The 27348-nt window shown below is 40.0% G+C and overlaps 1 protein-coding gene across 1 annotated transcript in view; it reads right to left on the reverse strand.

Moving 5' to 3' along the window:
- The window catches only part of LOC116432475 (uncharacterized), a 177608-nt gene that overhangs the window by 19306 nt on the left and 130954 nt on the right, over positions 1–27348 (reverse strand). The window lies entirely within an intron of this gene.

The raw sequence follows: 27348 nt of genomic DNA on the forward strand, positions 1-27348 counted from the left end.
GCTGAATCGCAAGTGGATCGGCTAAGATTTACTTAAAACTTTCCGACGAGGAAAAATACTAACGACTTTCCCGATACTCGCGCCCTCTCTTCCGCCGTAGTTTTTCCACGTTAGCCCCGGGCCGGGCTTCTAGGTCGCCAGATACGATTACCCGGCTTATAAATTATTTATTGCGTGTAAGGGTTGAGGCGCGGTGACGTGGACCGTGTATTGAAAGATAAGACGAGCCCACGGTGAGGAGCAGCGCCCCGTGAACTGATGAATAAAGGTTTGAGAATGGCGGAACGATGTAATCAACATATAGAGGATCTTCGTGGTAAATAAAAATTTGTTACAGCGACGTGAAGCGACGAGGATTAAGGTTGTTCTCTTGAGAATCATAATGAGTTGCGAATAAAGCAACAGCATATTGAAATCCTTTTAAACGTTTCTTTGTTCTATATTCTGTGTTGTTATATAAGTGTTTCGAGTGATGAGAATATAAAATAAATTTGAAGTAGTTGTTATTCTTTTCGGAACTAGTTATTTGTATTATCAAAATATGAGTGGGAATAAATGAATTAATTTCTAGTACAATGCAACCACTCGTTTGAAATTCAAGAATATTGAAAAAGGAAGGCAACGATGTCAACTTTTCATCTTTGTGTTCTTTGTCAGGAAAGATTTATTCCATTAGCGAGCTTTCATGCTTCTGTGAACTGTTTTTTTGTACACGTTTTTAGACGAAATTTGCTCGTCCACCGAAAATGCTGACAGTTTTATTTGAAATTCTGCTACAGAAATATTTTTTTCGGAAATTTAAGTAACGCGTAATAGAGTACAGTACGATGTCGGATTAAAAATAATTTCGTGAACTTAATGATGCTACATAAATTAAGATAGGCCGGAACCGAGGTATTGGAAAAGTTCAGTTTACAAATGAAGAACCGGAACTACCGTGAATACCCACAAATGTAAAGAAACCTAACATAAATTGCTTGAACCAGTTTTCCTAGAAACGAGCCTGTGAGTCATGAAATTAGATTGGGGAGTTTTGATTTCATTGACAATCGAAAGAATCCCCTCGAAACCCTTGAAAAGAGTGCCCCCGTCTCGTTGCCTAGAAATGTCATCCTTTAGAATAAACGTGGCTCGTGTTGAGTTTCATTCTATTCTTTGTAACTGTCATTTGGATGACTATAACAGAGGTAGCAGAGTCGTAAATTTGTAACTTAAATAAACTGAATAATGCAAATTGCAGAATACTTGAAGAAACCTATAATATTTAAACGTATTTATTACAAAAATTCAATAATTTACTAGACAATAGCACTTGAAGTTACACCAGAGAAAGAATAAACGACATAATTAAAAACATTGTATATTTTAATAAATTTCATTACATGTTTTACAAAGAATCGAAGAAACAAGTATCTTGTATAAATGTTTGTGTGTAAATCATACTGATTATTCTACTCTTGAGCAAAATCTAAGAGGAGTCTCTAATTTGACAAGGAGAATGAATGTAACTCTCGTTCCTTTGAAAACATAGAAAAATCCGTGTCGACCCGTATATTTGCCGCGTTAAATAATTTGTCAAATTCATGTCAAGCGGAATAAACGCGTGCGCGTAGATAGGTCGGAAGGTCTGGCGCACAAATGTTCACGGTTGAAAAATTATGCAATTCTCCCCACCATTAAGGAAGTCTAAAGAAAATAAGGATAAGTATCCAATGATTAATGGTTTTGCAGATTCGATGCTTATCTTCCTCTCGGAAGGGGGATCAGTGGGTGGCCGATAAATAAATTTCGCTCCTCGAGCAGCCGAAATACATTTTCGAATGTAATCTGATGGGGTGAAAGCTTGGAAGATTACTATCACTCGGATTCACGGTAAATCTTCCATTGTAACATTGATCGTTTCCTTTTGTCGCCCTTAATGAAAAGAAAAGTATCTTTCTCGCGTGTATTCATCGATTTTATTATTATTATTATTTATATTATTCCCTTATGAAAAAAAGATGTGAATTGTAAAAGTAATATCTATTCAATTTGCCATATCGAAGACTAATAAAAATAACAGAAACAAAGCTGAAGTATTCGTAGATAATTACGATCACAGATAATTTCGAAGAAATTGGAGAAACCAACATCACGATAAGGAAACCTCATGCTCAGCAGTTAGACATGATAATTAAGGATCGTGATTATTCTTCTCTGGAAAGCTCTTCAGGTTAACTGGTAGGTGCTTCTCGATCTCTTATCGCGGGTTATTTACTGCTCTTAAGATAATATAATCTCGCGAGTGCCAATTAGGTAAGATGTGTGTTTCAGGTAAATGCGTCCGCGAAAAATGAGCAATGAAATTCCGGAACGACAAACTGCGAATACAGGGGAAATTACAAATAACGTAAATCAAATTACCAATTCAGACTTACATTCTGCAAGCTCGATAGAAGATCAATAACGACATAAAGAATTCAAACTAAAATTTTAAAATTCAAGTAACCCTCAAAATTACAAAAAGATTCAACCCGTCTCTTTAAATTCCTTCAATCTTCTCAAATGGTTGAACTCGCGTTGCACAAGTCACCACAATCATAATCAAAAGAAGCCACCTAATTAACTTGTTGAGAATGAGCATTAAATATATTTTTAATGGCTAGAAAGCATCCGTTGGTGCAGTCCTTTCCCTCGCAGGAGTCAGTTGTTTTTCCTGAAAAGGACAGCCATTTTTATTGCACGCGCTGAGCGTCTTTTTTTCTCTCTCCGCATCGTTCGGCAGTTCGTAGCAGACGCTCAAACATCGAACAGCGTTTCGTTTTCAGTTTTAGTAAATCACCGTAATGCATATTAATAAATACACTAAGTTTTCAAACTGTGTTGTGTTTATTTTTGCAAATAAATATTTAACACAACTATCAAGCGAAAACCCACTTTCTACAAAATTCAAGTAGTCATCATTAAAAATGTACGCATCATACCAAACCACTGATTTCCACAAACCCAGAAATCGTTGAAATCGCATCAAGTATACCGACCCACTATCCGCCTCCGAGCAAACAGGACTCAACGCATCGCGTTCGAAGCTTTTTTATCAGCACAAACGGACGCAGCTTTCCTGCGACTTCGCCGGAATTCATTTCCAGCGATGGAAACCGCTCGTCGCATCTCCCTGTTAATTTGCGCGGGGGTTGCGCGACCGAGGATCATGAGTGACTCTGGTCGGGAGCAGAAATTTGAGCGCGCACGGAGTGTCTGCTGGCGTCGGGTCGCACGGTGGGAGGCAAACAAGGCACGTCGTCGCGAGAGGTTAAATCCTCGGCGCACCGTTCAATTAGAGAAAACCGAGAAAACGCGTTTCGGGGGGGCCAGCGTGCGCGCGGAGGTGCCGCTGCCGCGTCCCCCGTCCCTGACGACCCCACAGCCAGCCGGATGCGGCCGAAACGTGAGAGCCGCGCGATGAGAAGCTCAAAGGGATGGAGGTCGTTGAAAACCGGGCGGCGGGGATTACCAGATAGCGACAAGGACGACGCCGGCGTCGCGCATTCCTCGTTCGGGGACGGCGATTGTCGGCGAACGATGCAGTATACGACGTAACACGACAAAGTGCAATAGTGTGTACCTACGTAAACACACCTATACCACCGGAGTGGATGCGACTTTGGGCACCCATGTAACGGGTGTCCCGGTTAACCCCTTTGCGTTGGGGATTCTTTAGGAAGTCAAGTTAAAATTTGAAAATTCAGTGTAACTATCAAAATTATACGAGTATCTCTCTACAGCTTCTTACCCTCTATGATTTCTTTCTGAACTGTAATCGATCTACTTCGTTATTAATAATTTATTGAAAATAAGAGAAAATGTCAGTATTATTCTATGACAACCTATGATCTAAGGTATAATCATTGGTAAGAGTGATTGGTTGAATAAATTGAATAATATTTATGTTTGTTAAATTTTATTTGAATTCTTCACTACGAGTTTGACACGATATTGTAGAGCAAGGGGTTAAAGATAACCCCAAATTCCTTCAATCTTCTTAAATGCTTCAATCCCCTTTGTAGAAGTTACCATATTCACAATTTAAAAAAGCCACCTAATTAACTATCAAACGAAAACCCACTTTCTAAAAAAAAAGAACGTCATCATTGAAAAAGTACGCAATACCATAACAAAACATTGATTTCCATAACAGAATCGGTGGAAATCGCATTCGATGGAACGACTTTATTGTTTATAATTTATTAGAGGAGAAAACTGTTCTACGATCATTGTCTACGTTTACCCTAGAACGATGACACAGAGGATAGGAAAGTAGTATTTGATTTGGAGGAATTCATTCACGTTTGCTGAATTCTATTTGAGATCTTCGACGTGAGTCTAACGCGATATTGTAGGACAAAGGGTTAACACTAACCGCAGCGAATGTTTTTTATTATTTTGGGACGAGTGAGAGTTGTGGGATGTTTCTAAATCAATTTAGTGAGAATTAATATTACTCGTTGTATATACTTCTAAGTAGAAGTTTATTTTGTTGTTATCAACGGTTTCTTAAGGGAATAGAAAGTTTTGTGAAGTATTAATGCTGAAGGATTGATGAGAGAAAGATTTAGGGTATTTAATGTTTACCTTTAGTATGATGATTTCCATACACGATGATCTCTAGGAAAATATTATCTACTACTGCGCTTCCCGTTTCAGATGAGAGCAAACCGTTATTGCCCTCTTTGGCATTGAAAGTTATAACGAGCTGGACTCATTTTAGTGGAAGGGGTTAATTGGATTTTTCGAATGAGAGGTTCAAGTTTTTCGGGTATATGTTAAACAAATGAGAGGATGTAGAAGTACAGAGATATGTTTAGTCATAAATTTTGGTATTTCTGAAGCAGGATCGTAACTTTTTTTCTATTGAATATTGTGAACTAGGGGTGTAAGAGATTAATTAAAAGATTATCTATAATACGCACTCACACTTATTTCAGCGTAAAGATATCATTACTTTGCGTAACATTGTATTCAGCGTTGCGAACAGGGTGTAGGTAACCCAAAACTGTATCTCAGAGGGCTAATTTCTTGCTAAGAGTAAACAGACCCTAACGTGCATTAAGCTGATGTAATGTTTAAACTAAATTAATGTTGTGATACCTGCATATATCACGTTGTACCACCGATTTAATTAAAAAGTCGTCTAAAAGAAATGGTCGTTTAAAATGTATGTTTCTTTCCATCTAAGAACTAACCTTATAATGGTGTAATCTGTACTAGTCGTTCTAAAATTTCTGCTTGTCCCGTGCTCTTTCACTAATATAATATTACACTCGAGCGCAATCTATTTGGCACTGGAAGTTACGAAAGTCAATACACAACGTTAATCATTTCAAAGTATCAACTTTGTGTTTCCTCACGTTGCACACTAGTTTCTGCCGAACTGACGAGAACGCCGAAACAGTTGCAAACTCACCGTTTCATCAAATATGAATTTTACAGTTTGAAATGTAAAATTCAATGGAATAAATACCTGCTGCTTGAGCATTTCGCGAGATTTTTAAAATTTAAGGAGTATCGAACAAGTCGAATCTACAATGGAACGAGTTTTTCTTTGTTATGAAATCTTACAATACACATTTTACACACAAATGAATAATAATACGATGTAAATTGTAATAATTTGTTATGCAGAGATGTATTATATTGAAATTATTCTATGGTTTACTAAACTGAAACGCGTAATTACGTAACACGTTTTAATTTCGCTGCAGATTCTCCTAATTTCAAGCATTATGAAACGCCTCGTGTATTTAATAACATGAATATTAAAGTGGAAAAGTTTACGTAGCGGGAACGCAGAGGGCCAGACGTACGTTGTATATTTACTTTGTTAATTGTGAGTAAACTGTAGGTCCTCATATATATATGCTACAAATTAATCAGTGTGCAACTGTATGTAATGACCATAAGAATAAAGAATTTCTATTAATAAATTTCCTATGATTTATCAAATTGAGGAAGCATGGAATATATGATGTGAGTCTGCTATCAACTACACAGACGATTTATCAATTAATTTAATCATTCGATCCACAATTATATCATTTTATTCTATCAACAATTTAATATCAATCACATGAATACACAATACAATACTTCAAACCCTGCTAAAGTAAAATAACAATTTCCATTAATCGATAGCTAACAAACGAGTGACATTGGAACACGAATTTCGAATATAAATTTAAAAAAAAAACGATGAACAACGCACATTAGATGAACGTTAATCCAAAATTAGCTCGACCGGGAGCAAATTCGATAAGAGTTGAACGAAAGTTAATTATTAAATCGGCCAAGGATTAATCATGAATCATCGAAATGTTCAGATGATATGCGGCCGACGGATATTAATGAATTATTTGTATTACGAACCGCGCGCTCAGAATAAACAATAGCCGAGTTTTCGGTCGCCCAGTATGTGCGCGCAGCATTGTGCCGGCTTACACCTGAAAATGTACTGCAGTCGCGCTATGCATTGCACCTAAGGGCGTAGCCATGTGAAACCCCCGCAATGGCAGTTTGTCCCGCGAATTTATGCGCGTGGCTGCCGGCTGCGAAAACGAGATACTTTTGACCGTTTACTTCGCACGCTAACGTCAAGCCTTTTCGGCACCTTTGAAGTGTTTTCAGTGGTTTCCCCGGCAAACCGCGGCTATGAAATACAGCCGTGCACCGGTGCACCGACGCGACGCCGCTCGTGACATTGTTTCGACGTTATTTGACGGGTCATTGGCCTGACAATTCTCCAGCTGCTATCATTATTGACACTGCAGCCGCGTATTCCGACCAAAAGCCTTGCCACGCTTTCTAAACAGTTAAAAGGAAAATTCGCTTTGTTAAATTGTACTTTAGTGCAATGCGTTGTTCAGTTTATTCGATTTTTGTTCAGTTTATTCTCCACCACCTTCTGGTTCCTTTCCTTGATAATTAAAATTTCTTTAATTCGTTCATGGATAATTATATTTTCCGTTGTATTAATAATATATAGCACGAGGATAGAAAGTACAAACGTTATTTGACGCGATTTCAACGTTACATTAATCGCTTTCCGAATTTTTTAACATCTCCATCCTCACATTTAACACGTATAATCCCAATTCCCACAAACATCGATACTCCCCGCAAGTACCCGCCATCGTCAAAGCGCGAATACATTCAACGGTACTCGAACAGACAAATTAAATTGAAAAAAAAAACAAACGAAAAACACCGAAAACGCGTACTGGTATTCGATTTGCTGCAACATTTCAATGGAACCAGACTCCTGGAGCACCGTTGAGGCACAAAGGGTTAAACAAACTGTATCGCTAATGGAAGGAGCAAATAGTATCGATGGTACAGTGAAACAAGGAATATCAACCTGGAGAGCAGGGATGCGGAGGGGTTAGCTCGGATCGAAACGCGGCATCTTCCAGTTACCTTTCCTGCCGTCCTTCTCTTCCAACGACTCCTCTCATCCATGATTTTCTAGCCTTGTCGAGATTCAGCAGGTATTTAAGGGCGCTTACGTCCCTTGAAAGAGCCGGGGATAGGTGGTATCGGGAATGAGCGTGGGCCAGAGCGGTCCGGGTCGGGAAAAGAAGGCAGAGATTGTCTAGTGGCGGTGGCGCGCGGAGCGGAGGGAACGGGGAGAAGAAGAAACGAAACCGCACTCCCTCGTTGCAAGAAGAAAGAAACTGAAAGCTCCCGATGATGCTCGAACACCGAATCGATCCTATAAGATTCCGCCGTTCGCCCCTTTACAGGGTTAACCGGCTGCTTGCAGCGGGCGGAATCGACCGACGTGTTCGGACTCCGCTCCGCTCGGGATCCAGCCGCGTCGGGGCCTCGAAATTCGTGCACCTCTGCAATTTGTCCGACGGTTTCGGCAACGAAATCTCAATTAAAGCGACTTAAATACAGCGGCGGGCCGCGCTTGTGCACCTGATTGGATAAAGGTAGAGCCGTTTCGATCTTATCGATCTTGATTCTCTCTTTTTTTGTTGGTAATACTCTTTGGAGATAAGATTACTCTTAGAAGGATGTTTTATCATTTTAACCCTTTGCGCTCCTGCGCCGAGCATGACATCAGTTTTATTCATAGGTGTGCTTCTTTGTGGAGATGTTTTTAAGATAGATTGTATTATTATGTTATTTTCGATATTATTAGTGAGAAGAATCGTTTACACTGCTCTCTGCAAACTATGTATCTTTTTAAATGTATTTGAAATATAATATTGTGATAATACAGAGTTATCGAGGAAAAATGCAAAAGAAATTCGGAGTGCAAAGGGTCAACATTAGAACTATTGTCCAGACAAGTTGAGTTTCTTCGACTTTTTTGTGGAAACTGGGAGAGTGCAGTTATTGTGATTTTAATGGAGTTGTGATTCAGTTTGAGTACTACTACGGGAATCAATTTCTTTAGTGATTTTTCGTGGAAGCTTGTTACGTTTTTAATCATCGAGAAAGAAGAATTGTTCAGTGTTAAGTGGATTGCTTGATATTTTGTGAACACTTCTTATGTCGTTGTTATTGATAATTTTTGAAGATTCGTTTTAATGTCTTTGGTAATGTACGTTTTTGTTTGATCTTGGTGTATTGCAATTTTCAGTTTCTTGATAGTGTTCGTGAAAATGATGGCATTGTGTTGGATGTTTTCGAGTGTGTATGGTTAAATACGAGAGAGAGTATTTCGCATAGAATTTTGTATTATTTAAATAATGAAATATTTATTCGAGCCGAACAACGCGGCGGGTGATTCGACACAATTTCACTAATCGCGTCAATTTGGGAAGCTGTTAAACGGTAAGAGGAAAATTCGTTTTTCGTTCAAACGCGAAAGTAATCATGTACTCGACGCATAAGGGTAAATTTGAAAATCGGTGGCTAGACAGGTTAAGTAACTCATTAGTGTACCGCGATATAAATTCTTCTGGACTTTTAGAGACTTAAAGGTCACGACATCAAATATTTATAGAGCAAACATGTATATTTCCATGTGTCTGACATGAAAAAGATTACCTTCCCAGCTTCCATACAGTACAGAACATTAAATGATATAAAATACACAAAAATCAATATAATTAAAATCCAACATCATAAAAATAATTCAACAGGACAAAAACTTCATTTCCAATAACAAATCAAAGCTATCTACTAACTATCACATAAACCAAACAATCATCCTCAAAGACCCAACTATTTTAAACGAACCGTCACATCGTTACATAAATAAACTTCACTCGTTCCGTAAAGTTCCAAAAAGACTCCCCGAGTGCAAAGGCTTAAACCCAGTTAACCCCATCTACACATCTCAGCTACAAAAAGGAAAGAGCGAAGCAGAAATCGCAGCAGGCATCGGTGAAAAGGAGCTCGTTTGTCTCAGACGTCCCGTCAAAGAGACTATCGCGAGTTCCTCGCGAAGAATCGAAGTTACAGCCTGGCCGTCAAATCGATCTGATGGAATTCGCTCTTTCGGAACCAGGGAAGAAGGAGCACGATCAAAAAAAAAAGAAAAAAAACGAAAAGAGAAATGCACAGTCAATGCTTGCGAAGAGAGCACTTTCGAAAGGCAGCTCCACCAGCTGATCGTTCCGCCGGCCATTCATAGAAAGTTTCATCTCCGCTCCCGGCGCGTTCCGCGTTCATCGATAATCTATAAACTCCGATCCGATCCCAGCCGTGGAAAGTGACGCGCGTCTATGTACGGTCGCGCAAGCGAATACAATAAATCATAGCGAATATGATCTCGAAATGCGAGCTGGATGCTATTCGAAACAGGTACCAAACGTCTGCGGCAAGCGTTCGCAGTTTCCCTTCGACGCCGCGCCTCCCTTGCGCGCGCGGAGGGTCCTGATCGATGATTTCGCAGCGACGATCGTCGCGTTGCCCGGCCGCGCCGCGCCGGTCACAGGCTGACCCGTGACACTCGGACAATTAAGAACGTTTCTCATAAAACTACCGTTTCCCCCGCTCGCCTTTTTCCTTCTCGTCCGCCTCGTTTCGACTTTATTGTCGCGATACGACCGGGCCGACCGCGCGCCCCAGCGAAATTAAACTTCGAAGTATTCTCTTCGAATATTTCTTCGGCGATGCTTCTCAGCCCGGATCGTTCATTAACGCGTCGGCGGCTCTTAAACCTGCACGGTAACTTTGACTAATAAAACGCGTAAATGTAAAGCTTCTCTTCCGTTTGATTTGATTGCTGTGGTCGTTTGTGCCCGTGGTTAACGGTGCGTCGGTTCTCTTCTCGTAGATTTCAAGTTTCGATGTATATACTTGCTGAAATCGGTTCGCTGCTTTGAATGGATTGCTGTAAGTGTAGCTTCGCCGAAACACGAGATAATTTAGGTTAACGAAGTATGGGAATTGTAAGATTTCCTCATCTTTCATTTGATCGGTGCGGTCATTTATCTTGTGATTTGACATAAGCTTTTTGGGGTTCGATATAAGTATGTTACTTTAAGCGCGAGTTTGTCGGAGCATTCTCAAATATTTGCTAAATATTCGATGATAAACGGTAGTTTCTTGGTTTTTTTTTCGAAAGAGTGTCGAATCATCGTTAGTTCGCCGACCAACTTCAAACAGTATCAAACAATCTCTCGAGTCGTTCTTCAAACAAACCTCGAGTCAGTCTTTCTCGAGTTCCGCGGAAGTTAAACAGCCGCTCAGAATCAGTCAGAGGCATTCAAATATTAGTATGTTTGAACCGTTATAGTATCATATAAATTCTCGTACAGAAATTCAGGTGCGCAAATACCGTTCAACTGTTGCAATATTCAATTTCATGGGTACCGTGAGTTGTACTGTCCTAAGGAACATTTTTAGTTTTAAGCAAATAGTTCTCTGTGTCCACGTAAATTTGAATAATGATTAATTTAGCTTCAGGCAATAATGCTTATGATAATAGTAATAATAATAACAATATTAATAATAATGATAAAGTCATATAACTAATTAATAATACAGTAGTACTATAATAATTAAACAGTATACAACATATTGCATACCGAATTCTTCCAACCAATACTGCAATTGCATCCGCATAGAGTCAGATTTATCTATAATTTCCGTGATTACTCTTCGCGCGCGCGCACGCAGAAGTGATTCAATTAATTTCAATGGCGCAAAGCCGTAATAGCATAGTTATAGAATTTTCTTGGCCGGGATGTAATTAATTCGCTCGCACTGGAAAATAACAGACGAATTATAAACGTCAGCTGTAAAGCGCTATTACGAAAACGATTTGTCGATTTTACGCGGGAGCAGGCCACCTCACCCTCGAATAAATGGGCAAAATAAAGTTTTCCGTGATAATTTATCTATACGTCGGGGCCGCGATTAGCATCATACGTTTTCCTGTATTGTTATATTAATTACACAAATTAAGCCACGCGCATTGATTAAACGCGGAACCTAAATCACGGCCATGAATTAAACATAGGAATGAAATGACTCGCATTAACGTACGATCAACGTCCCCGCTCTTTCGTCCATGGGAAACAGGTCACGCCGAACACGGCCCGTAAAACTTTGAATTTTCAAAATCTGCTAGAACAGATATTCAAATTTCGCCGATCCTCTGGCGACCGCGCGTAATATCGTAGCGGTACACCGATTCGCTGCTGTTATTTGCCGAGTTATCGTGCACCGAAAAACATATATTTAATTGCACCGCGATGTATACATTCACTGATGGTCGATCCAGCTAATAAAATAAATGTTTGTATATTGAAAATATAAATACAACTATGTACATTCGATGTTTCGACAAAAATTTCCCAAAAATTGATTCCGAGCAAATTACTTGCTGTGTTCGAAAAATCCCGAATTCTCATCGCATCGTTTCCGTGTGTTCACGACGTCATCATTACCCGCAGAATTGACTATTAAACACGAACACGTTAACAGTAGTAACAAATTACAGAGAACCATACTGAAAAAAACCATTCATCCCCATCAATCGTCAACAACCCGAAAATATTACCAAGATTTTCGTTCTGTATTCCTATTTCCGTACGACACCTACCTCTTCATAAATATAAATTGACTGCGGAGGCTGAACCTGCTCGAACGCAAAACAACATTTCCCGGTCGATTAACGTGAACCGTATAACACCCGCATTTATCAGCCACCCCCTAAAAACTTCGTTCGCCAGGATACGACGCGACGCGGCGGGGCGCTAGACGAGAGGTCGAAACGACGAACTGGAAACGTATCATCTATCAAAGCCCGAATTCCAAACAGAAAAGACGATGAGGTTAAATTACGTTTCAACCGAAGAGCACCGGTTTTTCTGTTCGGCCGTAACGAAAGCGGAACGGTGAGTAAGGGGCGACGGAGGAATTATGTATGCGCCCCCGTAAAGAGCAACCGGAGGTTCCCGGCGCGAAACGCCCCCGGAAAAACCAGGCGACAAAGAAACGCTACACCCGGCGCTTCCCGTTTCCGATTTCGCTTTTTCCTTCGATCCCCCCCTCCCCTTCTTCCATCGCCGTTGAAGAATGCTGCGTAAGGATGGCGCGCGGGAGATTAAGGGATTTAAATAAGTATCTTTTTGGGGGATGGCGAACACGTCGCATCAAGGGGTGGTTTACAACGGCGTATCAACTTTCTTTCGCCTCTCGGCAGCGCTCTCGTTGCGCTCCGCCCGCTTATTTGCATTGGAAATGCGCGGGGCAAACTGACTGTGACGCCGGCACGGGAATGGGAACGGGAACGGGCCACGGGAGCGGTGAAGTTCGATGTCCACGATCGTTCGCCGTTGCATCGGCGAAATGTCTCGGCGACTTATTGCGAATTCCGTCCCGTTTCGGCCGAACGCGTACCGCCGCTGCCTGTTTGTTCATTTATTTATTCATTTCTGACACTGGATACATTCTTTCGCGTTCACGTGCCGCGTTTTCGCTCGACGGTAACGAACGAATGCGGAATTAACCCTCGCGGTGTACGCGGTTCCGCGCGGACGATCTTCCACGTTTGGATCAACGTGGACCCGTAATATTGGATTTTGTTGATATAGATAGTTTGAAATTATATTTTGTTGTTGTGATTTTATCGATGAGGGATGTTATGGTAATTAAATAACTATGAATAATGGGAAGAGCGCGAGAGAACGGAGTAAACTGAGGGTTCACTGGTTGGAGTTTTATAGTTAATTTGATGGGAAAGGGAAAAGTACGGTGGTATTTTGTATGTACGATTATTCTACTGACTAATAATTGATTGTAGGAAATAATATTTGATTTGAACTGAAAGTTGAATAATATTTATATTTGATACTTGTTTTAATTGTAAATTGGTTTTATTTAAAGGTAAGGGGTTGAAGGTGCGAGGAAAATGTTCGTTGAGGATGCGCGATGCGAGAAGATACTTTTTGTAGGAGATGCATTTTCATGGTAATTTCTGATTATTTGTTTTCTATGTCGGTGGAATTTTTTTTCTTGTACGTGAGACTTGGTTAGACGTTAATACGTTAACGCGAGAAAACGTGCAAGGGTATAACAGGGAACAGGGGATAGCTTAATATAGAATTACGTGTATTTTTTATCGTTGGAATTTTACCAAATGATTATGAAATACATTAATTTTAATAGAACTGTGAATGATGTGAGGCATATCTCATTAAGGGTTGCGATGAAGTGTCTGTGTAGAATATATGAAGTTGTACACAATACATTTTCAATATAAACCGAAGAGACTCGTACGCGTTCGAAATGATTCTAGCCAGGCCGGGATCCCCGGTATTCTAACGTTAATTCATTTTCAATCTAACGGGGTGACTGATAAAGAAATTCAATTTCTGCTTATCCCCAGTTTTCGGAGATTAATTCAGCACAAACTTGAAACTCCCATGAATATTCGGAATTTGTTCATCGGCATTCTGCTCAAACCAAATAAATCGAAAACGAGTCATTTTCTCGTTCGTGTTTGTTTATCCTTTCCCGTCTATATTTATTTTCTCCTTTCCTGGACGCTCCAATCACGCAGAAATGTTTCATCTTACAAAATTTCATTTCGCCTATTAACCAACCTCTTGCCTTAGAATCACGTGTCAGAAGGTGAACAGTTCAAGCAGAATTTAACAAACATAAATATTATTCAACTCTCGTGAAATTAGATCAAATATTATCCTTCCGTTATCAATTATTGCATTCCAAAGAAAATATGAACGTACTAATATGCCCAGAATCTTCCTGTTCTTTTCTTCAATGGATTCTCAATGATAAATTAGTCGTACCGATTATAGTTGACAAATAAATTCCAGGGCAACGGGTTATACATTCTAGAGTGAGAGTTCTTTGTTTAATCCACGCTGAATAATATTGTATTTTCGGCGGAACGGCTCGAAGTAGATTAGATCCCGCTCGAAAGCAGTTAATTTGCGATCGCGCCGCGAAACTTACAATGAATCCACAATAGAACCGTATTATCTGGGTCACGTTGATTACTTATTCGATGACAAAGTTCTCGACGCCGAAACCAATACCGAATGCTCTTACTCGCGAAGTTCAAAGACTCGAAGTATAGAACCTTCGCCAATGGGAGGGATTTAACTTGTGGTTACCAGCGATTCCCGTATACGATTTGCGGGGACGCCACTCGATTCAGCGGAGCAGCGTCTAATTCGTGCACACCGACACGCACGCACACGCTGACACACACACATAGCTCGGTGAAATTCACCGGCGTCAGTCGAAACACATTTAAGAGGAACCTGCCGAAAGAATCTGGCGCAGTCCGCATCTAACGCCGCCATGTTCTTTGGGTCTGTTTCGACCCAATTACGCTTTTACTACTTTAGTGGTACTCCAGTTTAGTATTTTCCGATCTAGCACGTTCCCGTTCTTTTGAAGACGTTTTCGCACGCGGGAATGGCGTAAGAAAATATCGGTAATACGTGTTTTCTTTTTCTTTTATATTAGTGGATCGATTAGAGAGCTGTGATTTAAGGTTCTAATCAGATTCAAAAATTTTTGATAATTAAACACAGATTTCTCTTGATCATTTCCTTTCAAACAGAATAAATAAGAGAAAATTTGATTATATTTTAGATTTGATTTTCCTCGAGGAATATAGAACGAATTCATTTGGTTGGCTGATATTGTATAATATTCTGAATTAACAGAATTTTTTCTATAGTGATGGGAGATTGTAAGAAATTTATCAGTTCCAATCGAAATATTAGAGATACTCATATCGCATTTAATAAAGTTAATTGAACAGCTCCGCCAGATACACGAATAACATAACCGACTCGCATAGTTCGCTGTTGCGAATGTTCAATAAAAAGATATTGTACAAGCAAACTTTCATCGCGCGAATAAATTGAATTACCATTAATTGGATTCGACATATCGCGCAAATGAATGCCTCTGATACCAGAGAATTGTGGTACATGTTTCGGACACGCAGCTAAATATATCGTAATTAGTTATTCCTCTTCAGGAATGAAATTATTTTCCATCATCAGTTTTATGATGTCAATTTCAACATTCCTACATATCGACGCAGCAAATGTTCACAGTGGGCACATACCTCTCGCAACGAAATGGTGCGCGTCAGAGGTGAGCGAAATGTAATCAGATTACACGTAACTGACGTTGATTCAAATCTAATAATCGATTCGATTGCGAATTGTCTTTTATAACCACCAATCGTCATTAATCCCCGATTGAAATTAACACATTCAGTACGCGTGAAAACAGTACTTATTTCATCATTCATTTCCGGTTACCCGAAGCAAATGAATTTCAATTTTTTATTGCTGCTTTCAGCTGTCGTTCCCAAGGCGGTACTGTAGATTTCAAGGTAATACTGTAGTTCCCACAGCAATACTGTTGTTCCCAGGGCGATACCTACAGTTATCAAGACGATACTGTAGTTTCCAAAGTGACTGCGGCATTCGCTCCTGCGAAATACCGTTCCCATTCGTATCGAATGTGTCAACGTGACTACGCGTGCTCCCAATAATAAATGAAGACAGTAACTTGTAATCGAATAAAAGTTCGCTAGAAGTACTGTGTTAAACGGTACCAGGCTAGCCTCCTAAAGTAACAAGGAGTATTTCACTGGGTAGTCCGAAAACTTGAGTCCCATACTATTCACCTTGTCTTATTTCGATGCACAGAGTCATCATCTACAGATTCCATCTCTTCGCACAAGAATAAGGAGTCGAATAAAAATTGCATTGCAATCTGTAAACCATGAAATTTCTCATCAACCTTTTGCAATCAAATTCTTTACAATTTCTGTTAGGAACCAGTATCTTCGTACCTATGAAATAATAATAAACATTTATAGCTAATACTTTTCCAAAGAAAAAAGAAATATTGATAAATTACTCGATCTGTAACAGATTTCTCTCAACCTTTAAGCTGTCAATCTATTTTGAAAGTTTCTTCTATGTAATTCTGTTTTAAAAATACGACAATCATTCTTAGACTATCCATTTCACGAATACCTTTACATTCGAAAACAAAGAAATCACGCAGAAACATCGCGATTCCAACATTCGACTGGACGTTTTGGTCGCGAACGCAAGGATTAAACGATTCTGGATAAAATTTGGTGAACGCGAAATCGCGGTTCTCGGGCACGTGGTCCCGCGACATTGTAAGATCACGGGTGGCGCAGATAGCCGGCCGCGTAATTACGTTATCCGTGGCTTAGGATCCACGGGGTTGTTTTGAATTCATGGCCGGCGCGGCGCGGCGTCGCGGGGATATACTGCGCATCCAGACCCCGCAGTAAAGCTTTTCCCATTACGTGTGTACTTGTCACGAAAAGACCTTTCCCACGTTCGCGGAATCCCCGAGTTACAGGAGATTTATTCGAATCAAGATACTGGCTTCCGCGTGATTGCGAAGCTTACCCCGTTGCAAGATATATTTCAGCCGCGAGGAAGAAGTATGTCGGAATTTGGGAAAGAGGATGGCGGGCAATCTTTTCCTCCGCCTACCCGTCGTGACCGGTGAAGGTCGGAGGAAACGAACTCGTCCGACGTCAGGCCACATTTCTCTCTTCGGCCGATTTGTAATGCTTATGAATGATTCAGGCCGGCGAGTCTTTTCGTCGACGTATCAAAACGTCGTGTCAGACCGATTGCGACGGTTCGGATCATTTATCGCGCCGGGATCAAGCTAGCCCAGCCATTCGTCTGCGGACGTATCGCGCATATTCGGATGGAGGAGATTTTTATACCTTCGCTGACCGATTTTCTAATGTCAAGTATTGATTGAATTTATTCGGAAAAACCTACTGGATAAGTTAAATTACTTCTTGGTATATACGAAATCCGTATCTAATCGAGACTTGAATTTACAATGTAGCATATTCGTAGGCTTCGAGAAAATTGGAAGATCATTTAACGAAGAGTAATAAGCTGTTAGACTTAAAATCCGAATGAAGTTCATTATTAAATATAATAATACAATATTATACTTCTCTATCTATTTCATAGTCATGTAAAGATATTCTTTACTAAATCATTTATAAAAATAATCTTATGTGCCTGATTCTAAAGGAAAAATCGGAAGAGATACCACGTATTCTCTTGAAAATTTTGTTACCACGTTTCACTATTAATATCGTGATACCTTTATGGATAATCGAATGAACGATTGTCCGGGGAAAAGACGCGCGTCCCTCAAAGTGCAGAGCATTACTGAATCACTGCCAGTAAATGCAACGGGCGTACTGGTTTAATCAATTCCAGCGACATCCCCGATGCTATGAGACATATGCTGCATCCCCTTGCTCGGCCAGCCCCTATTCGCATCTTTTCCATGTTTACATTTAGACCATTTGAAACTCACGAGGCACGTCGATGCAGCGGAACGGTCGTTCTTACTTGCCAGCTCGGCCCCTCAACGAGATTCCTCAGACTGCATATTATTTATTATAACTGCGCCGTGCCATAACCATCTTGCCTGTGTTATAAACGACGCTATGTAACGCCGAGGCGCCGTGACATATCGGGCAGACATATTTACCAAGGCAGATCCCATTCGGACTATTTACTCGATAACTCTCGGCTGAAACCCACCATCGGGCTCTATATAAAGTCAACCTTACAAATGTTTAAACACGCGCGCGCGAGGTGGCGTTGCCGTTACAATGAAATATTATATTTCTATTATGGGGGTGGTTCGTTTGATATGAGCCCGATATGTGTCGCGTTACGGCGAAATGGAGCGCGTGATTCACGGAATCTCGGACGCCTTGGAACCCAATGGAATTTCTTTCTTTAACATTCTTCGGGATAATAGAATATTAGATACCCGCGGTACACTTCGGCTTGGATATACAAAAAGACTCGAACGAGAGAAACTGGGTTAACCCTTCGGAGGTTGCCGGAGAGGTTGATACGTTGGTATTCGGTAAATTAACCGTTTGTAGCTGGACATCGGTGTAATTACTTCGAGCTTTGATGTCTGACATTGAAAGTTGCAATTGAATAATTTTATTGCTCGAATAACGAGGCACAAGGTTGCTTCTTTTCGAAATATTTAAGACTCTGATGCATAATTGAATATTTTATAGAAAGACTTTAGAGGTTTAAAAAGTGTTGATCCTCAAACGATTAAGTTCAGTTAACTATGATATCGAATTGAATAATAAAGTTCGTTAGCAATTCCATTGAAATACGTTGAAGTTGTTGATACTAAACGAAGAAATACGTTTAACCCTAATCGAACCACGATGTGACTTTGAGTCTCATTTGAGCTTTTTACTTAAATTTTTGATTACTTCATATTGTATTTCCAATAGATTTTTAGGACTTTTAAAATTCAGGCCCTATAAACAAAAACAATAACATTTTAATCATTCCTTTTACTCTCATAAGTGACTGGGAGTCACATCGTGGTATGATTCGTTATAAAAACACAGTACGATTAGGGTTAAGCTAACGACAAAAGTCAAATGTTTTCGGGAAGCTAAATAATAAAACTTCGTTGCCTTTACGCGAGACAGTGTATCCAATTCCCTTCGAGCTGTGTTGCTCAAACTAATACGATATGAACATTCCTCCTAGTAACGTTGAAGTTTATTTCACAATGCAGCTTGTCGGGGAAAAAGCGGGCAATCATTCTTTTCGGAAATGAATAAATCACGGTCGCGGAAACAATTGCCGAGTATTTTTTCCGTGCATTCGTCCCGTCTTGCTCGGCCGGCCATTAAACGTATAAAATTACAACAAAAACGAGGACACGTCGTGTCGCAGGACAAACGATCGCATCCATTACCGTCGGCTCCGCCGTAAACCCGGCAGCCATTGCATCCCGGAGCAGAGGCGTTCTCATCGTGGCCGTGTATTAAACGTATCCTGCCGCTATATCCAGGATCTACTCCCACCGGGAGAAGTTTACTTTCAATTCTCAGGTGCTCGATTAATTTTCGTATCGACGCCGTTCGCCATCCCCGTGCGTCGGCGTGGTACGCCGCGCCGGCGTCTCATCCCGCTCCTCAATTTTCGCAAATTCCACCCCTGGGACTAAAGAATCTCTTACTCCCGCGATTCAACTAGCCACTTAAAAGCTGGATACCGAACCGTGGAACATCGATATATGGATACGGGATATTATCATGGCTTAATCTTTAAATACAATGCTCTTTCGATTTTAACCTTTCGCACCCCAATGGCCACGCTCAGTGGCCACTTGATTCAGCACATACGAAATTATAAAATTGGACATTTCATATTCAGCTTCGTATAATGCATTAATTGGAATATTGAGTAAAATGATCTGTGCATTTTAACATTGAACCTACCGAGCAGTTAAATTGACTTTTTCAAATTCTTCTATGGCAACTTCAAGGCTGCATCTATCGAGATTTGAAGTGATTTACAATTCCGTTTGCATATTGATAAATCAATTTCTTGAATAACTTCTCAGGGAAATGTGTTATCTTTTTAATAATTGCAAAAAGAAATCAGGAATGGGTAATTTAAACTGTTCGGTAGGTTTAGTGTTAATATATGTACATTTTCTCGTTAAGTTGCTTTCAGAACATGTCATCTTATCAAGAAATGTTGAATATTTCTAGTGAAGTACTTTCGGAGTGCAAAGGATTAAATATTATATAACGTCGAATCAGATTCACGAGGATGATCTGAAATGGTAATTGCAAATAGTACATGACACTGAATTCTTTTGAGTCCAAATGAAATGTTATTTTTATACTACCGATTTTTGCAGTTTGAAATGGTATATGAATGATAGATGGTATAGATGCACAAGGAATTCTTTTTGGTTTCTATCAGTGTATTATTAATGTCAGATATTTAATAATTTGTTTGAAATTGATATATGCGGATTGGAAACTGTTCCAGCGATGCGTGATCATTCACATCGCTTTAAAGTGGAATGTCACCAGATTTCTGCTACCACTGTCTTTCGTTGATTAGATCAGTGTTGCTATACGTCAGCTTAGGCGCCTGGGAACTTTCATCCACTCCGTCTTCATCAGCTCCTCTATTCAGTCTTTGTTAGTTCCTTCACTACGTCTTTGGTAGATGCGGTATAATGGGTGCGTATAAAAAGGAAATGCGACATGCAAAAAGGTGGACACTTGTGTTGCACGTGTTATTCGTGTAAGTAAGAAAAACATCTCTTCTAGAGTTTCGTCTTCTAGAGCTTACATTGTAAATGTAATCGTAACGTTGTACGAAAGGTACTTAATTTATTCACTTTGTCACACGCTCGACGGTACAACAACATTTTTGTTAGCACAGTTTCTCTTACTGAGAAATTGTTAATATAAAACGTCTAAGGATGTATACGAGTACGAACACACTTTCTTCATTCAAATTGCATTTCTTGAAAGTTCTATTTTTAATCAGCAATTTTTCACCGCGTGAAAATGAAATTAGACGTATGACCATTTAGTATATTCTGCATGCTCTTGACCTACGTATATGCAGAGCGTGTGGATGCCATTCGTGCCTGGGCAATTCTAAAATGGGCGTACAGATGCATACGTTTGAAATATCGGCGATTAAACTTTATAGAGCCGATCGTTTCGAACGACACTCTCGTTGGCCAGTCGACAGAGACAGAAAATGAAATTGATTGCGGGAACCGGGATGGCTGGATCCTCCATACGATCATAATACCCGGGAATTTATCGTTTGAAGGTCTAAGGCAGTTTTCAGAAAGATAACTGGGGGTTCGACTACTTTGAAATATTTTATCCACTAAGGTTATTCCCTAATGAACTACTGAAAAGAGAAGCTTCTTTATTTTCCGAGGCAGTCTTCCATTTCAAATTGTTGCCCGTTATTTGATAAACAGAAGATTCTTTTGACCAAACTTAAACAATTATCAATTTAAGTGTCCTATATTACGAAAGGTACCTTTTCTGTCTGAACTCGATACGTCAACACAGTTTCAATGAACAGCATCCCAACATTTCTGTTTAACATTCCAATAATCTTCATCGCAACAATTACATATACATCCACAAAATTCCCCATTCCAAAGAATAAACTCATTTCAGTTAAATTACTTTTCCCCAGAGTTTCTTTATATTTCACGCACGAAACACGATTTCGCTGGATACCTCCACATTCCCCAAACTCGCGATTGCCACAAATGCATAAAAGATCCGCGGTTCGCTAACATTCCACCCACGGCCGCCCCGGCAACGAATAGAGCGCACGATACTTCTTCGAAACGCGGAAAATTGACCAAACAAAATCCCTATTCGATAGCGGCGTGTCCGTCGATCTGCCTGCGGAAATCAACGACGGCGAGAGCGTCGCACAGTGCGGCCAAACGGCCGTTTTCTGGACGAAACTCAATAACTTCACAAATATGAGTGATACAAACAAATATTTTAGACAAAAGTTGTAAGGTATAGAGTTAAGCACATAGTGGTTATAGTTTTGTTTACAATGTGCAGATATTATGAAGTTTTTTCGATGACAGTGGATAGTTTGCGTTTCGATTTCAAAGTTATACAAATAGAGAAACGGAATTGATCTGCACAAAATTTTGATTTTTCAAATGAAAATTATTTTGTATAGCAGGGACTACTTAACAACACATTGTCAACCTTCAATTTTCGTTATGCGAATAGTCGAATTTTGAGATTTTCTTCATAGTGCGGCCAAACGGCCGTTTTCTGGACGAAACTCAATAACATTAAAAGTATGAGTGATACAAATAAATGCTTCACATAAAAGTTGTAAGGTATAGAGATAAGCATATGGTGGTAATAGTTCTGTTTACATTATGAGGATATTCTGAAGTCTTTTCAATGACAATGGATAATTTGTATTTCGATTGCAATGTTATACAAATAGAGAAACGGGATTTATTTTCACGAAATTTTGATTTTTCAAATGAAAACGCACTGCGCAACGATTGTATGACGAAAGACATTGATTTACGAAACCCAGGAACTGCGCAAGTAGAAATCATTAACCCCCTACCCTTCCATATTTTTGGTTATTTTGGCCAGGTTTTGGCGTTTTGGGACCACTGTGCGTCGAGTGGAACGAGCTCGCGAATCGATGGGTCGCGGTGATTCGGCTAGGCCAGAAAACTCGGGTGATAATGGGGACTCGATTATTCAACCGCGAGGAAGGAGGAAACACGTTATCCGCTCGACGCGGCGCGACGCCACTGTGATTCCCCTCCGCGCTAGACGAAAAATTACGAGTACGTGTAACTCGGCGGCGTCGACGTGTAACGCGCCGTTTGCCCCGATACCGGAAAAGGCATTCCGGGCCATTGGCCACGGGAACGCTTAAGCGACATTCTATCTCTGCCTCTCGATGTGTTTCATCGTGACGCTTTATGCTCTGGGGCGAACAAACTCCGGAGACTACCGCTTTTCTTCGGCTCCTCGTCTCAACCGCATTCTCGCCGGTCCCATCCCCTTCGACCTCTCACTCCTCCGTCGTGTTTCTGTATTTCGTTCTCGTCTCCGTCACCCGGTCAACTTTAGAATCTCGAACTTCCCTCTTAATAAGACGTCCTCCGTTTGCGATAGATACCGACCGATAAAGACGTTGTTCCTTTGTCACCTTTATTTCCCAGGCCCCTTACGCCTTGGCCTCCTCGCGACGATACTCGAGGGGTGAAATTAACGGAGAGAGAAACGGCTAAGACTCGCAGCTTGGATTTTGAATGGGGGTGGGTGGAGTCTGGAAGTTAGGGTGTCTTTTTCGGCTGATGCGAGTTCATCTGATTCAATGTGATCGGTTAGAGTCGTTAATGCTTCGGGTGTTAATGCTGACGTTGTAAATTTGTAACGTCTGCAAATAACACGGCCACCGAAAGATGAAAAGTGTATTTTACCTTGTTAACGTTTTTGAGCACATTGATGTAAATAGTAAAATTTGTATAGACATTTTCCGGTAAAATTGCAATTTTCGAAAGAGTTTTGGCAATTGAAAATGCTACTCAAATGGTTAACACTAAAGCTACCAAGCAGTCGAATTGTCTTTTCCTAATTTTTCCACGGAAACACTAAAAGTGCATCTTCTAAGGTTTCGACTGACTTTTCAATAATTTCTCAGAGAATAATTTATTATCATTTGAATGTTTGAAACAGTCGAAATCAGGAACGGGTCATTTTAACCTGTCCGGTAGTTCAATTGTTAATTTATTCTGTTTCATTGATTTTCTCTACTTTTTATTTTGTGCGGTTAATTCGTTTAGGAAATGAATTTAGAGAATCGTATTCGACTGGCGGATTTTGTATTGTTCGATTTCGGTATTCGGAGATCGACTTATATTTTACGGCTTTATGTAAAAGTGGAATCATTCGTATTCAGTTTGTTTTAGATGCAGGCGTTTTTTACTGGAAATTTCGCGTATTATATTCTATAGAGCAGGAATTACGACTTCCCCGGTCGAGTACAGTAATTCAATAGGAATTAACTGGCCAATCAGCATTCAGCTTTTCGGAATGTTATAATTCCGCGCGCTATGTATTTCTGCAAAAACCGATAGCCACTGTAATGCATTTAACTCTTTGCTCACGGAAGATAAATGTACGCCAGCTGAACTTCACTCGATATAACAAATTTATTGTTCCATTAAACTGATACAGTATTGAAAATACCATCGCCGCGGTTGTTCAAATCACTGAACGTCACAAATCGCGTCGGGATTTAACATTTTTATTCTCCAAACATATGCACTCAGCATTGTGTTCAGAATCTATAAATGTGGAGGAAATGTTCCAATTCCCTATCACAATGAATTACACAAAATATCACTGAAAATTTACTCGCACTTCTCACAACGGTTAAGTAAAAGTTAATTTAAAATTGGAAAAAATTCTTTCGGTAATCAATGTATTGCTGTCGAATCCACGTGCAACGAAACAGTCGAACATTGCGAAAGGAATGATTACGCGCGTTATATCCACGAATACTGTTTCAACGTGTATCGACATATTTCACGGTGGATTAAGTTGATTCCAAACACTCCGGCGCCGGTTGAAAGGCTTCGTGGCACGCGAGTGCGTGTGAGAAGCGGAAACGCCTCGACCTATCTGAATAGCAAACGGACGTTAGATTCCTTCGGGTTCCTCGCCAGGAGTATTCCACAACACGATCTCAAACAGTGTACGGTCTTTCGCGCAATTAGTCGCGTTGCCGTGCATTAACACCTAGATTTATGGTAGTAATTTATGCTCTATGAGAGTTATAGTGGCCTGTTTGACGGCCGACTGCGCGTATAGCGTGTTTTAATGAGATGCAGAACACGGATTACTGCGTCACAAACAGTTCCCGATAATATTTCGAGGAAAGATTTGTTTCGAAATGTACAATAGTGAAATAGTAATATCTTATAATTGTATAATTTCACTGGCAACAATGTAATATTCAGATATAATGATATATCGGAGAGAAAGTAAATTAGAAGCGAACGAAAAGCTCTGATTTCAATAATGTAGAACGGGAGACGAGATCATTCGAAATGTTACAATAGTCCTGAACGTAGAATGAGATTGGATGGTAGAGTTTCATGAAAATAGAGTTTCCAAATGAAACATCGAGTGCAAGGTGAAACAGAATAATTTCGTTTTAATTGGGCTTATAAAAATTGTGAAGTAGTAATGCTATTCTATTCAAATTCCTGTTCCACAGTTGTTCCGAGATATTCGAGATCTTTGAATGCACAGAAATCAGCGGTATAACAGTCATTTTAATTCAAGGCAATTTAAAAATGTAATTCCCTGCTTTTTACATGTTCGAAGCTGGTGTTTATTATTCAAACTCGTTTCCCGCCTGTTTCCGCTCGAAAGCGTGGTACGATTGCACGAAAATATTTTCCACGGACGAGAATAATCCGCCCGATTTTCCGAAAATGCAATCCTCCCCCTTTCCGGGACGTCTGTACCGTCGATCCGCAAAAAATCCGAGGGTAGTTAACCGGAACTGGTTTTTGCCGGATGTAACGATTGTGGCGGCGAAGTTTTGGAACGCGGCGCGCGAGGAAATCGTAACGAAAGCAATGGAAACTCTATGATTATGCCGACGTGAACATTGCTATCCAATTTGTATGCGGCGAAGGAAGCAGCGTAACGTCTATATAGTATGTCGTAACGACAGCCAAGTCTAGAGTTTTGGTATAATACAATTTTGAACCGCAGAAACTAACAGAGATCTTAATTATCCTCTATACGCCGATATTACCGTGTTTAAAATAATTGCGTTACACTGCGCGAGAATTAATTTGTCCCGTGAATTACCTAGCCGCGATAAAGTACGGCGGAAAATGCGGAAATTACGCACGGTCGAAAAGAAAATTCCGCATAGTCGAAATTCGACGTTCAAAAATCTCGATTCAGAGGGATTTTAGAATATTCCGTCTAAAATACAATTTCCGGAATAAGAAGGAATTCGCTGTGCCATCGTTGATCATAATTGAACGTTAATGCGAACGACGGAACGAAGCGCGAATTATTAGGAACGTTTTCGCGAACGCCACGGAAGTGAAAAAAGAAGCAGCTGACTACAATGATATAGTAAACAGATGTAGTAAATAAAATTCCGTGTGTATTTTGACGAGTTGATTTAATAACAGGAAAATATGTTAATTGGACGAGCATGAAACGAAATATTCTGTGCAGACGCGTAATTGGAAGAGCCAAATTATTCCCTCTTTGGTAATTGGGTTTACTGGCAACAAGAAAAATCGCTGAACTGGGAACGTCGACTAGAATGTTCATTAAATGATAAAAGTTTTACAAAATCTACACGTAGAGTATCATTTCCTCTTGTTTAGAGGAGATTCCGTAACTTTGTCATTTAAAATAACGAAGTAACGAATTACATCATTAAAGCTATATTTTAAAACATTACTGTAAGTTTATTTGCGTTGGAAAAAAATGTTGGTTCAGATTTATACGGGCTGGAAACGAAATTCTACTATATTTTTATAATTACGCAGGTAAAATGATCTTTTCCTCGAGTTACGTTGGTTCAGTTTTATATTATTAATAACTAACACGACGATTTCATTCAGGGAATTCATACTTTCTCGGTATCTCTCGACAGTACGCCTAACACGCACTGTGCTCGGCACAAGAATCGTGTCTCGCCGACGCACGTTGACACGAATGGGGTCTAAAGAGTAAGATAATTACCGACTATCTAGTCACGTTTTATGCTAAAGCGGCGAGCGCTTATTCCGTTTATATAAAAACTCCTCCGGGCTCTTGTTATTAATTGTCTCCGGCAGCGTCTCATTGCGCGCAATTAAATGTCTCGCTCGCATAAAATTGTTATTAGGCGTAATTCAGCCGACGTAGACCGTCGAATGGAAATGCAAATACGTAGCCGCATGCTCGCGGCAATGCGTTTTCGCGTATCGAATTGTGAACGTTACTCGTGTGCGCGCCACATACCTATATAATTGTATAATATTTGCATTTCTATGCAGCTCCTTTTTTACACGCGTACGTAAGATAATCATCGAACGGGTAAAATGTAAAAGTGGATTATTCCACGCAAAAAGTTAATTGAAATTATAGGAAGAAGTTTATTCGTGTTCAGTTGTTAGTTTTCAATTAAATTAATATTTGAGATTTAGCTGACTGTGCATGTGTTTTTTACGTGGATCCCAATTATTTCTGTCGTATTATTTAATAGATACGAACGCACGTTAATCAGTATTTCACTATTTATACGGGTTCCGATGCGTCCAGTACATTTGAACGTTATTTGCGCTCTGACTGCTCAAACAAGTCGCCTCCGGAAGCTTCTTTCGCTTGCAGTTACGCACCCTTCACGCTTTCCTGCCGACGAATTAACAGATTATGATACTTAAAGCATGAAACGAAGAGCGCTTGAGTCGCAGAGAATTTTC

Source organism: Nomia melanderi, chromosome 3 (genome assembly GCF_051020985.1).
Source record: "Nomia melanderi isolate GNS246 chromosome 3, iyNomMela1, whole genome shotgun sequence".
NCBI classification, from domain to species: Eukaryota; Metazoa; Arthropoda; class Insecta; order Hymenoptera; family Halictidae; genus Nomia; species Nomia melanderi.